Consider the following 13,090-nt stretch of genomic DNA (forward strand, 5'->3'; position numbering starts at 1 on the left):
GAACAAGGACATTCTTTTAATTTAACCACAGTACTATTATCAAAATTAGGAAATCTAATATTGACACACTTCTGTTATCTGATCCACAGTGTATATTCAAATTTCATCACTTGTCCTTGTAATATCCTTTTTATAGATTACTATTCCTTGCTGCCCCTGCCCCCCTACGCTCGTCGTCAAGGCCTAATTCATTTCAGGCATTCCGTTATGTCTCGTTAGGCTTCTTTATTATGTAATAGTTCCTTTAGCCTCTTTTTATTTTTCTTGATCTTTGATATTAGTAAGGAGTACAGGCCAGTTATTTTGTAGAATGTCCCTCAATTTGTGCTTGATGTTTTCTCATGATTAGATTGAAATTACGCATTTTAGGGAGTGATACCACAAAAGTCATGTGTGTCTGTGGTTCATAGTATCAGGAATCATGTGATTAAGGTGATGTCCTCATGTCTCTCCACTATAAAATTTCTATATTCCCTTACTAATTAATAAGAAATTGTAGAAGATACTTTGAGACTCTGTAAATGTCTTTTTATTCATGAAAATTTCACTCACTAGTTTTAGCATCCATTGATGACTTTTGTTAACTGTGTAATTTCTTCTGTGTTTATTAGTTTGCTTTCCACTGTAAGAAAGAGCTTTTACTTCTCACCCATTCTTAAATTATATCAGTATAAATCCATGGATTCTTATGTTATTCAGTACATTATCCATTACTAATTTGGATTGTTATTATTATTGATGATTAAATTATTCCAGATTTGGCTACTGGGCATCCCTTCAAACTGATTTTTGTTTTCTTTTGTGATGTCACCACTGTTTTTATATATTTCTTGAGACAGAGTCTCTCTCTGGGCCACTGTCATCCAGCTCGGGATACAGTGATGCAATCTCGCCTCACTGCAACCTCTGCCTCCCGGGTTCAAGTGATTCTCGTGCCTCAGTCTCCCAAGTAGCTGGGACTGTAGGTATACACCACCACATACAGCTAATTTTTTTTTTAAGTAGAGACAGGTTTTTGCCTTCTTGGCCAGGCTGGTCTCGAACTCCTGACCTCAGGTGATCTGCCCACCTCGGCCTGCCAAAGTGCTAGAATTACAGGTGTAAACCCTGTGCCTGGCCTGATAATATCTTGTGTACTTGATTTTTTGTTTGTTTTTCCTTAAAATCATTTTATCATAGAATTTGTTGCATTAAACAGATTATATGTTTCAAATAATGCATGGACTAAGTAAATCACACTTTTTACCAGTTTTAGGTGTAAAAAAGTATGCATGTAACTCCTCCTTTAGCTGCCACCCCCCACCCCACCCCCCCTTTTTTTTTTGAGATTCGCTCATCAGTCAAAGTGGAGTGCAGTGGGGCTATCTGGGCTCACTGCAACCTCCACCTCCTGGGTTCAAGCAATTCTTTTGCCTCAGCCTCCAGAGTAGTAGCTGGGATTACAGGCGCCCACCACCACACCCAGCTAACCTTTGTATTTTTAGTAGAGATGGAGTTTTGCCATGTTAGCCAGGCTGGTCTTGAACTCCTGAGCTCATGTGATCACCTGCCTCAGCCTCCCGAAGTGCTGGAATTGCAAGCATGAGCCACCACACCTGGCCAAGCTGCATTTTAAGAATTCTCTTATTAAGGAAAATTTCTCATTATTAACTCTCAGCTGCAAAGAAACATCTGCAAAAAAGGAAGGTAAGAAAAATCAGTGCCATTCAGAACTAGTAGTTCATCACTATCTGAATGGTTGAACTACATTTATAGGGTGTATTTTCAAGAATAGATGGCTAACAAAATAGATCATTTCTATTAAGTAATAAAAACCTACTTGGGAAGGTCATAGATTATCATCCATGGTGTGAGACGTTTCCCTTTTCAGATCAGACATTTCTGTATGTTTCTCACTTGAGCTCCTGCGGCAGATGCCCAGGACAGGTTGGTGTCTTCTCGTCTGTACCTCACTTTGCTCAGATAAAAAATAATGTATTAGGTCATTGGTATTATAATCTTTTTGACTACAACCTACGATAAGAAATATATTTTCCATTGTGATCTAATATACTATATGCATGCATAATAAATATATATTACAAAGTCAAAAGTTTTATAAGAGAAAATTTAACCTTATAACCGTGGGTAGTGCCTGCTGTTTTTTCTGTTGTTTCTCTCTTCATGTTTTGTCTTTTCTTTTCCTTCTCCCTCCCTCCCTCCTTCCCTTTCTCCTTCTCTCCTTACTGTCACCCAGCCCTCTATTCTGTTTCCTTAAAATGCTGGTAATACCATTGACTTTGATTTTAGATTAAAAAAAAAAAAATGTAGTAGATTTTTCCTTCTCTCTCTCCTTCCGCTCTCCTCCCGTCCCCTCTCCTTTTCTTTACTTTTCTCTTTTTCTTTTCTTCTCCCTCCCGCCTCCCATTTTCTCCTCTCCCTCTCATCTCCTGTTTTCCTCTTTCCCCTCTTCCCGCTCACCTCCCCCTCCTCCTTTCCCTCTCCCATTCTTCCTCTTTCAACAGGGTCTTGCTCAGTCATCTAGCTGAAGTGCAGTGGCATGATCTTGGCTCACCACAGCCTTGATCTCCTGGGTTCAAGGATTCTTCTGCCTCAATCTCCTGAGTAGCTAAAGGCTAAAGGTGCAGCACACCCAGCTAATTTAATTTATTTTTATTTTTTATTTTTTTGAGACAAAGTCTCACTGTGTTGCTCAGGCTGGTCTCAAACTCCTGGCCTCAGCTAATCCTCTAGGATGTGAGCCCTTGTGCCCAGCCTATGTAGATTATTTCTAAAAGCCTTTCAGCTACAAAATTATATGAGTGTATTCTGTGAAACTATTTTTTAAATAACACAATTTAAAAAATAACGATTTTGGGACAAGGTCTTTCAGGGTGAACAGTCAAAACATACAACATTGTGTTGTGTACATAACTGTGACCATCTCAACAAAAACTAATCCAATAAAAAGCCCTTCCAAAGTCTTTATCCTGTCCCTCTGAATACAGTCACTACTAGTACAAGCTAATTTTGGTGGGGTTTTTTTTCTCCTTTAAACTGGCCCTTTCACTCTTTTCTTTAAACCTGTAGCAGTACACTAATTACTGTCTTCGGTGCATTTATTTCTAGCCATGACTAGTTAATAGAGATTTATTTAGTGTAAAAAAACTTACTGCTGGATTTTAATTTGGTTGAAAGTAAGTCTGGTCTGTCAACACTCTTACTTTTTTTAGATTGGCAGGGTAACGTTCTTAAATTATCTGAAATGAATGAAATTGGTTTTGCCCATCTTGAAGAAGAACCTGAGCTCCTGAGTGCTAGAGCCACAGTTCACTCTTGACTAGCATCTTTTACTGTCTCAGCAAGAACTTTGCTGCAGAGATGATAATTTTCCTTGTCACTCTTATTTTTAGTTTTCGTTTCCAGGGAAAAAAAATGAATGGAATTAGAGTAATGTCTATTGAATTGATAAACACAGTATTAAAAGAGAAATTGGGAATGTGCTGCAGCCTTTCTTGACATGCTAGTTTTTTCCCTTGAGTTTGCACTACAGTGTTATTCACATACAGAGCTAAGTGAAGTGGTAAATCACTTTCATGAAATGGGAACTTAGGGGCTGGTTGTGTGGGGAAGATGTTTTTGCTCTTGATAAAGTACATTTGAAGATGCAAAAGTAATTACTGTTTCTTTTTTGAGCCAATCTTTTTGGATTTGTATGATTTGTGCTGAGACAATTAAAGTATAAAGTGTTAAGGAAATTGTAGTGCTTTTGTAATATTGTAGCTGGCCTCCTAAGCATCCTCTATTCATTTTTGTTTGTCCATGGTTTTTCAGCTCCTCATGTTTTTACATCTGTTACTTAGACTTGGCATGTCCTGCCTTAAAACCTGTTTAGTTTTAGCTGTCATCTCCCCATGTATAGTTTTTTTTTTTGAGATGCGATTTCACTCCGTTGCCCAGACTGGAGTGCAGTGGTGCGATTTTGGCACTGCAACTCCTGCCTCTTGGGTTTAAGCAGTTCTCCTGCTTCAGCCTCCCAAGTAGCTAGGATTACAGGCCTGCCGTACTCCGCCTGGGTAATTTTTCTATTTTTAGTAGAGGTGGGGTTTCACCATATTGGCCAGGCTGATCTTGAACTCTGAAGTGATCCATCCAGCTCAGCCTGACCAGAGTGCTGGGACTGCAGGCATGAGCCACTGTGCCCAGCTGTTCCTATGTAGAAATTCTAATACATTAGTTGATATTTCTTATGCATGCATTCTTTGCCTTGAAAGACAAAATGAAATAATTATCCGTAACTGTAGTTTGTTATGTAGGAATTCAAATGCAGTTCACATAAAATTTTGCCTAATTTGATACACATTTTTTCTAGCAATTTTTCTTCCTTTTAGTTTTATCAGCAGCCTTCACTTAAATAGTGATACAGATATAAATATATATTATCTCAAATATTTACCTTTATGAAATCTCCCACTTAAAAAGTAAGATTATGGTTATTTTATTTAATACGACCTCTTTCTAATAGGTGGTAGTTTAGTAAAAAAATATATCATATATAGATTACAATAGTGTTTTCATTTTAAATGATGGTTTCAGGACAATAGGAAAATACAGATTGATTAATAAGATGAAGATGAGGAATTTGAACACAGAAATCCATAGAGAAACACCTGTATAATCATTAAAGACAGCGCAGATTGGAATCTGAACTCCCAGGGATCAAAGCAAAAATGGAAATACTGTATAAGTAGTTCAAATATCATTGTGTTATGAACTCTAAAGTGGTTAGTGAGGAGGGTAGCAAACAGTATTCTCAGTAACAGCTCTTCAGATAGTGTTTTTTTACATCGCTTTTTCTCACTGCATCCCTCATTATAGAAGCCAAGGGTATTATGTATGAAAAGTAAGATGATGACTGAAATGTATCTTATTTTCCTTTTGCCCATTTGTCAGAATTAATAGTAAGCACCATCTCTCAGACTAATGCAAGATCTAAGCCTAATAAATTGCCTAAATTAGAAAAAGGTATAAAGGATTTTGATCTGTAAGTCTTCCTATTGAGCTACATAGAATAAGAGTAAGAGATAATGGGAGTTGTTGCCTACATAGAACATGATCATTTAATTTGTTTAGTGTTATCTGCAGGAATTTGCCTGTATCACATGCTATTAAATATTGGAAAGATAATTTCAGAATGGATAACTTCTACCTCTTCCGCTATCCATTCAAGACACATTGACCCATACTTACAAGTGAAATAAAAAGCACATTTCCAAGTGAAAAATATTTTTTAAATGTGTTAGTTATGTCAAATTTCACTTGTCTTAAGTGAAATTGAGACAAACTGGATTGGATTAACTAGGTATGAGGCAGTTCATTCCCAAGAAGGACTTTGTAATAATTTGTTTTCTGTGTTTGATAGGGAGCTATAAATAAAAGTTTAGTACATTGATCTAGTAACCTGTGTCCACTTGAGAATCAGGGATGAGCCTGAGTTATAATCAGTAGAAGATAAAACCAACATATCATGGCCCTATTAATTTAAAACACAAAATTTTGAATTAGAGTCAGATTATCTGGTATTTTATAAAAAACAAAGTTTTTAGTTGCCTGGACATACAGTTGTTTGAATGGAACTTTCTTTTCAGTAAGCCAGTATCTGCTTAATACGGTTTTATGGCATTCATGTATTCAGATTTTTGTTAAGACTGTTATAGAATTTAATACAGCCTAGTGGAAAGTTCCACTTATATCCCCAGCCCACGTTGTCTAGTAATCAGCAGCTGGGAAAATCAGAGTTAGAACTAAAGTGTACTGATCAAGTATTATAATTAGTAATGGCCATATGTTTGAAATATGACTTCTGGCCAGGTACAGTGGTTCACCCCTCTAATCCCACACTTTGGGAGGCTGAGGTGGGCAAATCACTTGAGGTCAGGAGTTCAAGACCAGCCTGGCCAACATTGTGAAACTCTGTCTCTACTAAAAATATGAACATTATTTGGGTGGTGGTACACGTTTGTAATCCCAGCTACTCAGGAGGCTGAGGCAGGAGAATCACTTGAACCCAGAGGTGGAGGTTGCAGTGAGCCAAGATCGCACCACTGCACTCCAGCCTGGGCAACAGAGGGGGAGACTCTGTCTCAAGAAAAAGAAATAGTACTTCTTTCAAACCCAGTCTGATTTTTTTCTTTGACCCTTTTGGTCTGTGATCTGTGATGCTTTGCAGAATATAGTATCTTTCTTTCTTTTTCTGAGAGGGAAAATGTGCCTATATGCATATACAATATTGCATATAATTTAAAAAAATTACTCAATTATATGCAAAATTTTCTGTACACACACATTATGAAATCCCAGATTACTGTCCTCACATATTTGGTGCCCCTCCCAGTGTGAGGCTCATACTTCCCTGTCCTGATCATCAGACTCAGCTACGTGACTTAGCCGGTAAAATGTTAACGAAAAGTTTCTATGGCTTTTATGACCAGAAACTTTTAAGAGCTGTTGTGTGGTTCTGTTCCTCTTTTCCCTTTGCGGTGATACCCCCAGTGTTCCATTTAGGGTCCCTCCTTCATTCTGGGTTCCTGAAATGAAGACACCTGGAGCAGAGCTGCTGTCTACCCTCAGTAGGCCTATAATGTGATGAAAACAAACTGTTGTTATGAAACCTGTAAATTTTAGCGTCATTTGTTTCTGTAGGTAAATTAGCCTAAGCTGACTGATAATAAGAACCCTAGGTTAAGAAGATTTGTTTTATACCTAAGTATTTTACCTTTTTTTTTTTTTTTTGAGACAGGATCTCTGTTATCCAGGCTGGAGTGCAGTGGTACAATCACGGTTCACTGCAGCCTCACCCTCCCTGGGCTCAGGTGATCTTCCCACCTCAGCCTCCTAAGTAGCTGGAACTTCAGGCATATACCATCACGCCTGGCCAATTTGTGTATTTTATGTGGAGAAAGGATTTCACCATGTTGTCTATATTGGTCTTGAATTCCTGAGCTCAAGCTATCTGCCCACCTTGGCCTCCCAAAGTGCTAGGATTACAGGCATGAGCCACCATGCCTGGCCCCAACATTTTTCTATTAGTCATTAAAAAATGTATTTAGTGTTTTTTTAATGAGGGGCACCTGCATTATCTGCCATCCTCAGAATAATCCTACACAGGATGATTATACCCCTAAACTTTTAATATTATACCCGTAAACTTTCCTGTTTGTTCTTTACATTCATTTCACATATATGTGATCAATAATTTCTTTACTAATATGCACAATCAATAATGCAGTTTTCAAAACTTTTATATAGTAAGTGCTTTTGTCTCTGTTTAAATCAAGGGTCTTAACCTTAATGACTTTCAATGCACAGACATCTTGTATTTGGAGGTTTTTATGTTTGTTTTTACATTTGAAATCACATGCCTTCAGGTGAGACTTGCATTTGCCAGTTAGCGACAATGACTAGCATTCACCTGTTGTGTTAGGCCACATAATTTAACACATTTATGATACCTACCCAGTCTCTGAAAACTTTTGTATTTGTGTCCCCAGGGTTGGCTTGTTAGTCTGCATTGTTAATGAAGCCCAGAACTTTGGTATAATTCACACGAGAGAAACTATTTTCACTGCTCTAGTCTCAACCTAGCAACTTTTAAAATTGCATGCAAGGAGTGAGAAGAGGAATAACAATCATAGTTAATTCAAGATTTACTCTGTGAGGTACTGTTCTGAGACTTTCACATGTGTTATCTAATCTACAAAATAACTTTATAAGGTAGGTAGTATTATTATTTTCATTTGTGGGGAGAAAACTAAAGCAAGAGAAGTTAAATAATTTGCCCAAGGTCACACAGCAATTAACAGATAGAGCCAGGATTTGAACTCAGGCAGTCGGATTTCACACACCATTCTGCAATAGAAGATATGTAGGTTATTATGCATGAGCTTTTCTACTAGTGGAGAAATCTTTTGTATCTGTAGTTGACAGTCTTTATGTGAAGATAGATACCTTTTGGGAATTGTGAATTACATAAACATCATGTATTCTGATACCTTGGATTCACTGCGTAAAAAGTCCATTAGCCCTAATCTTGTCAAGATCATTGTCATCTTCTCTGAACATCCTCCTGATATGCTTCAATAGATGTAAGAAGAAAGTGTTAGTAAGCCCATCATTTCATCCTTCAAAAAAAATTTATCATAGAAGTTTAAACCACTACTTGAGACTCTTTGGGAAAGAGACTCCCACACACCCCCACTCCCGCTGCCCGTACCCCCTCACCACCCCCACCCTTTCATTGAGCACTTTTGAGAAGGCAATTCATTCTTTTTTTTTTTTTTTTTTTTTAACCTCCACTTCCCTGGTTCAAACAATTCTCATGCCTTAGCCTCCTGAGTAGCTAGGATCACACTGCACATCACCACGCCTGGCTAATTTTTGTATTTTTAGTAGAGATGGGGTTGCACAATGTTGGCCAGGCTGGTCTCGAACTTCTGACCTAAGGTGATCCACCTGCCTCAACCTCGCAAAGTGCTGGAATTACAAACGTGAATCACCTTATCCTGGCCAAGAAGGCAATTCATTCTTTGCTGACCTCAAACTCCTGGGCTTAAGCAATCCTGCCACCTCAGCCTTTCTAGTAGCTGGGTGATAAGATTTGGCTGTGTCCCCACCCAAATCCTCATCTCAAATTATAGTACCCGTAATCCCAACATGTCATGAGATGGACCCTTTGGGAGGTAATTGAATCACAGGGGTAGTTACCCCCATGCCGTTCTCGTGAAAGTGAGTGAGTTCTCATGAGATCTGATGGTTTTATAAGCAACTTTTCCCCATTTGCTTGGCACCTCTCTCCTGCCACCTTGTGAAGGACATGTTTGTTTCCCCTCCGCCATCATTGTGAGTCTCCTGAGGCCTTCCTATCCATGTGGAACTATGAGTCAGTTAAACCTCTTTTCTTTATAAGTTACCCAGTCTCAGATATTTCTTCATAGCAGCATCAGAATGGACTAATACACTCGGACTGTAGGCATGCACCATTTTGCCCAGCCGACATTCTTAAAATATAGCATATTGTATTTCTTGAGTTTGTGCTAAACATTTGCAAGTTTTATCTTAAGGGAAAATGTATCTCAAAAGTTATTATCACCACTCTAAGTTGAATTTACTGAAACAGGTGCAGTGGTCAGCTTAGTAACAGAGCTTAAATGAAGGAGACCTGAAGATTTGTAGTGTGTGGTCCTGGTATGAGGTGATGAGGCTGAGAACCGAGTAGAAATACTCAGCGAGTGTTGAGGGAGTATTTAGGAATAGCTCATTAAGTTGGAAGCTGCCTTTGTGGATAGAAGGAAGTGAGAACAAATAGTACCAGGTTGTAAGAGCATAGGTGGGCAAGAGCAGTCCCACCTGTGCTCTACCCAGTCCCACCACCATCCTCTCCCTCAAAAGAGAGGTGCTGGTGAGTTACTTGTTTTTGTCTTTTCTCCTGTCATATCTGAACGGTAAAACAAAAGGCTAATAGCATTAAAAGGCTAATAGCATTAGGACTGTGGATACAATCATAAAAACAATCAGTGATCTAAAAAGGGGGGTGGTAACCTGCTGTTTTTCCTAATTTATTCCCAGATGCTTTCCTGCTTCTCGATTCTGTTGTCATTGAAGTCTTTATGGAACATTCAAAGCCTTAGGCCTGGACTAAAATATTCCAGACTCCAGCCTCTCCAACAGTTACATTCATGCCCCATCTGTGCCATTGGAGTAATTCATGAAAGACACTAAGGACTAATGGCTTAAGGGGAAGTCTTTAGATGATACCAAGGATCAACTGTAAACAAATAGAAGTTTCTTGTTTTGTTTTTAGGCTCTAACGTGCCTATTTTGTTTTGTCAGCTTTACCCAGATTTTCCACAACATGCCAGACTCTACTGTTCATTTTGATGGTTGAACTGTATGTATATATGCACATACATCATAAAGTGCATATTTTGTTAGAACTAGATTAATGCCACAGTATTCAGAAAACTTCTCCTTGTGTTTTCAAAAAAATTGACATTTTGTGGTTAGACTGAAATAAGGTAAATGTACCTTTTTGTAATACTAATGGATTGTTAGATATTTGCTGTAATGCTCACATTGTTAATTTATGCCCTGTAAATGACTATGAAACACTGTTACAGGGAAAACGGTATAGTCTGCACAATAAATGCTGTATAAGAAACAAGCCTTACTCCAAATAATTTTTTTGCTAGTTCACACTTCTGAGTAGTAGGCTCTATAGGTGTGAAGAATCTAGAGAATGTATAATTTCGGTGATAAACAAGATTATAAAGTAATCTTAATTGCCGAAAAGAGTAAGCTTTATCAACTTCATATTTTCTCTTCTTGCCTGTTTTTGCAAAACATATTTGAGGATGTGCTTTTGGGAGCCAATCTAATGTTACTTGTATTATTCTCAAATAAAAAGTTTTGTGATTTGAATCTAAGCAAGCAGGAAGTGATTTGAAAGGCCTTTTTTAAGTCCTTTGAGGAAGAGTTACTCATGATGAATAATAAGGAAGACGTTTTTATATGTACACGGATAATTTATGAAATCCAAACATCTATTTATTGACAGGGTGCTTAATATTTCTCCTGTATGTAGGAGCACTCTTGCTTCCTATAAATACATTTTGTAGCAGTTTAAAATCCATTAACGTCTGTAAGAGAACTAATAATCTTCAACTTTGTTCGTCAGTATCTAATATGTTAAATTCAACAAATTTATATTGTGTGTATGTGGCAGGCATTTTGCTAGGGGCTGAGGCACACCGTGAATAAGACATTCATTCATCCAACAAATATTTAATAAAATACCTTCTATGGGTAATCTTAGGGACTTCCCTTAGGAAGTAGTGTGTATGCTAAGAGTTCATATATGAGTAGGATTTAACAAGGTGAATATGAGGATAAAAATATCTTCCATGTGTCATGACTAAAGTACTCTATGTTGACAGCCAGACACAATGGCTCATGCCTGTAATCCCAGCGTGATTACAGGCACAAGGCCGAGCCAGGGGTATCATTTGAGGTCAGGAGTTTGAGCCTAGCCAACATAGTGAAACCTTGCCTCTACTAAAAATACAAAACTTAGCTGGATGTGGTGGTGTGCACCTGTAATCCCAGCTACTTGGGAGACTCAGGCAGGAGAATTGCTTGAACCTGGGAGGTGGAGGTTGCAGTGAGCTAAGATCGTGCCACTGCAGTCCAGCCTGGGTGATAGAGTAAGACTTCAACTCGGGGGAGGGGGGCGGGGAGAAAAAGGAAAAAAAAAATAGTACCCCATGTTGAGAAAGAGCATAGAGTGTCTGAAAAACCAAGAGCTCTGGAAAGGGAGCTAAAGCAAAGAGGGAGAGGAGGAGCACTGGCATCAAATGTGGCTGAAGAAATAGCCAGCAGCCAGTTCTAAGTTCTAGGCCATGGTTAGGATTCGAGATACGGTTGTAAAGGCCAAGTGAGGCCATTCAAGGATTTAGGCAGGGAAGTGATGTTATCAGGATTTGTTTTCTTATAATGTGTATGGATATATATATATATACACATATATAGCCATCACTGTGGTTACATTGTAGAGAGGTTATATATATATATATTTTGCCATCACTGTGGTTACATTGTAGAGAGTGGATCAGACTGAGCCAAGAGAGCACACAAAGATTTCAAGTAAGAGGCTAGCCATGATGTCTCATGCCTGTAATCCTGGCACTTTGGGAGGCCAAGGCAGATAGATCACTTGAGGCTGGGAGTTCGAGACCACCCTGGCCAGCATGGCGAAACCTTATCTCCACTAAAAATATAAAAATTAGCCACACGTGGTGGTACACCCCTATAGTTCTAGCTACTCAGGAGGCTGAGGCATGAGAATCGCCTGAACCCAAGAGGCTTGAACCCCGGATGCAGAGGTTGCAGTGAGCTGAGATGAAGCCACTACACTCCAGAGTGAGACTCTTGTCTCAGAAAAAAAGAGAAAAAAGATGCTATCGAAGAAGTCTGACAGATGATGATGGCTTAGACTAGAGTGGTAATGTAGTAATGGAGAAGTAGATAGATTCAAGAGATACTTAGGAATTGTAAGTGACTAGAATTGGTGATTTGGGAGATGTAAAATTAAGAAGGGAGAACATGGAGTTCACGATAATTCCTGGCTCCTACTTTATTCTCTAGGTGAATGTTGATGCCATCTCTTCAGATGGGAAGAAGGGCAGAAAACAAGGTCCATTTTATTTTTGAGGTGTTACCCAAATTGCAGATTCATGGACATAAATAGGAAACACAGGATAGGAGTCATTTTATTATCATAAGGAGGATATATACATTTAGGGTGTGTGTGTGTGTGTGTGTGTGTGTGTGTGTGTGTGTGTGTGTGTGTGTGTTGTATGTATATGTGTATATTTTGACCTTATTTGAAAGCACACAGGCTGGGCATGGTGGCTTACACCTGTAATCCCAGCACTTTGAGAAACCAAGGTGGGAAGATCTCTTGAGTCTAGGAGTTCAAGACCAGCCTGGGCAACATAGTGAGACTCCATCTCTACCAAAAAAAAAAAAAAAAAATTTTTTTAGAGTAGCTGGGTGTGGTGGCGTGGTGCATCTATAGTCCCAGCTACTCAGGAGGGCGAGGTGGGAGCATCACTTGAGCCCAGGAAGTCAAGGCTGCAGTGAGCCATGTTCATGCCACTATATGCCAGCTTGGGCAACAGAGTAAGACCCTATCTCAAAAAAATGAAAGAATGAAGCACACAAAAACAAAGCGGTGTTATTCAGTCCATCTATTCTGAGATCAGTGAAGATAGTCTGATTTTTAAAATTAAAAATAATCTTTCTCTCTCTCTCTTTTTTTTCTTTGAGGCAGATTCTTGGCTTTGTTGCTCAGGCTGTAGTGCAATGGCATGATCTCAACTCACAGCATCATCTGTCACCTGAGTTCAAGCAATTCCCTTGCCTCAGCCTCCTGAGTATCTGGGACTACAGGCGTGCGCCACTATGCCTGGCTAATTTTTTTGTATTTTAGTGAGGTGGGGTTTCACCATGTTGGCCAGGATGGTCTTCATCTCCGGACCTTGTGATCCGCCCGCCT

The 13,090-nt window shown here is 38.9% G+C and overlaps 1 protein-coding gene across 2 annotated transcripts in view; it reads left to right on the plus strand.

The window, feature by feature from the left end:
- The window catches only part of ZFAND3 (zinc finger AN1-type containing 3), a 329,390-nt gene that overhangs the window by 218,721 nt on the left and 97,579 nt on the right, over positions 1-13,090 (plus strand). The gene's annotated exons all lie outside the window — the stretch shown is intronic.

This window comes from Saimiri boliviensis, chromosome 4 (genome assembly GCF_048565385.1).
Source record: "Saimiri boliviensis isolate mSaiBol1 chromosome 4, mSaiBol1.pri, whole genome shotgun sequence".
In the NCBI taxonomy this organism is placed as follows: Eukaryota; Metazoa; Chordata; class Mammalia; order Primates; family Cebidae; genus Saimiri; species Saimiri boliviensis.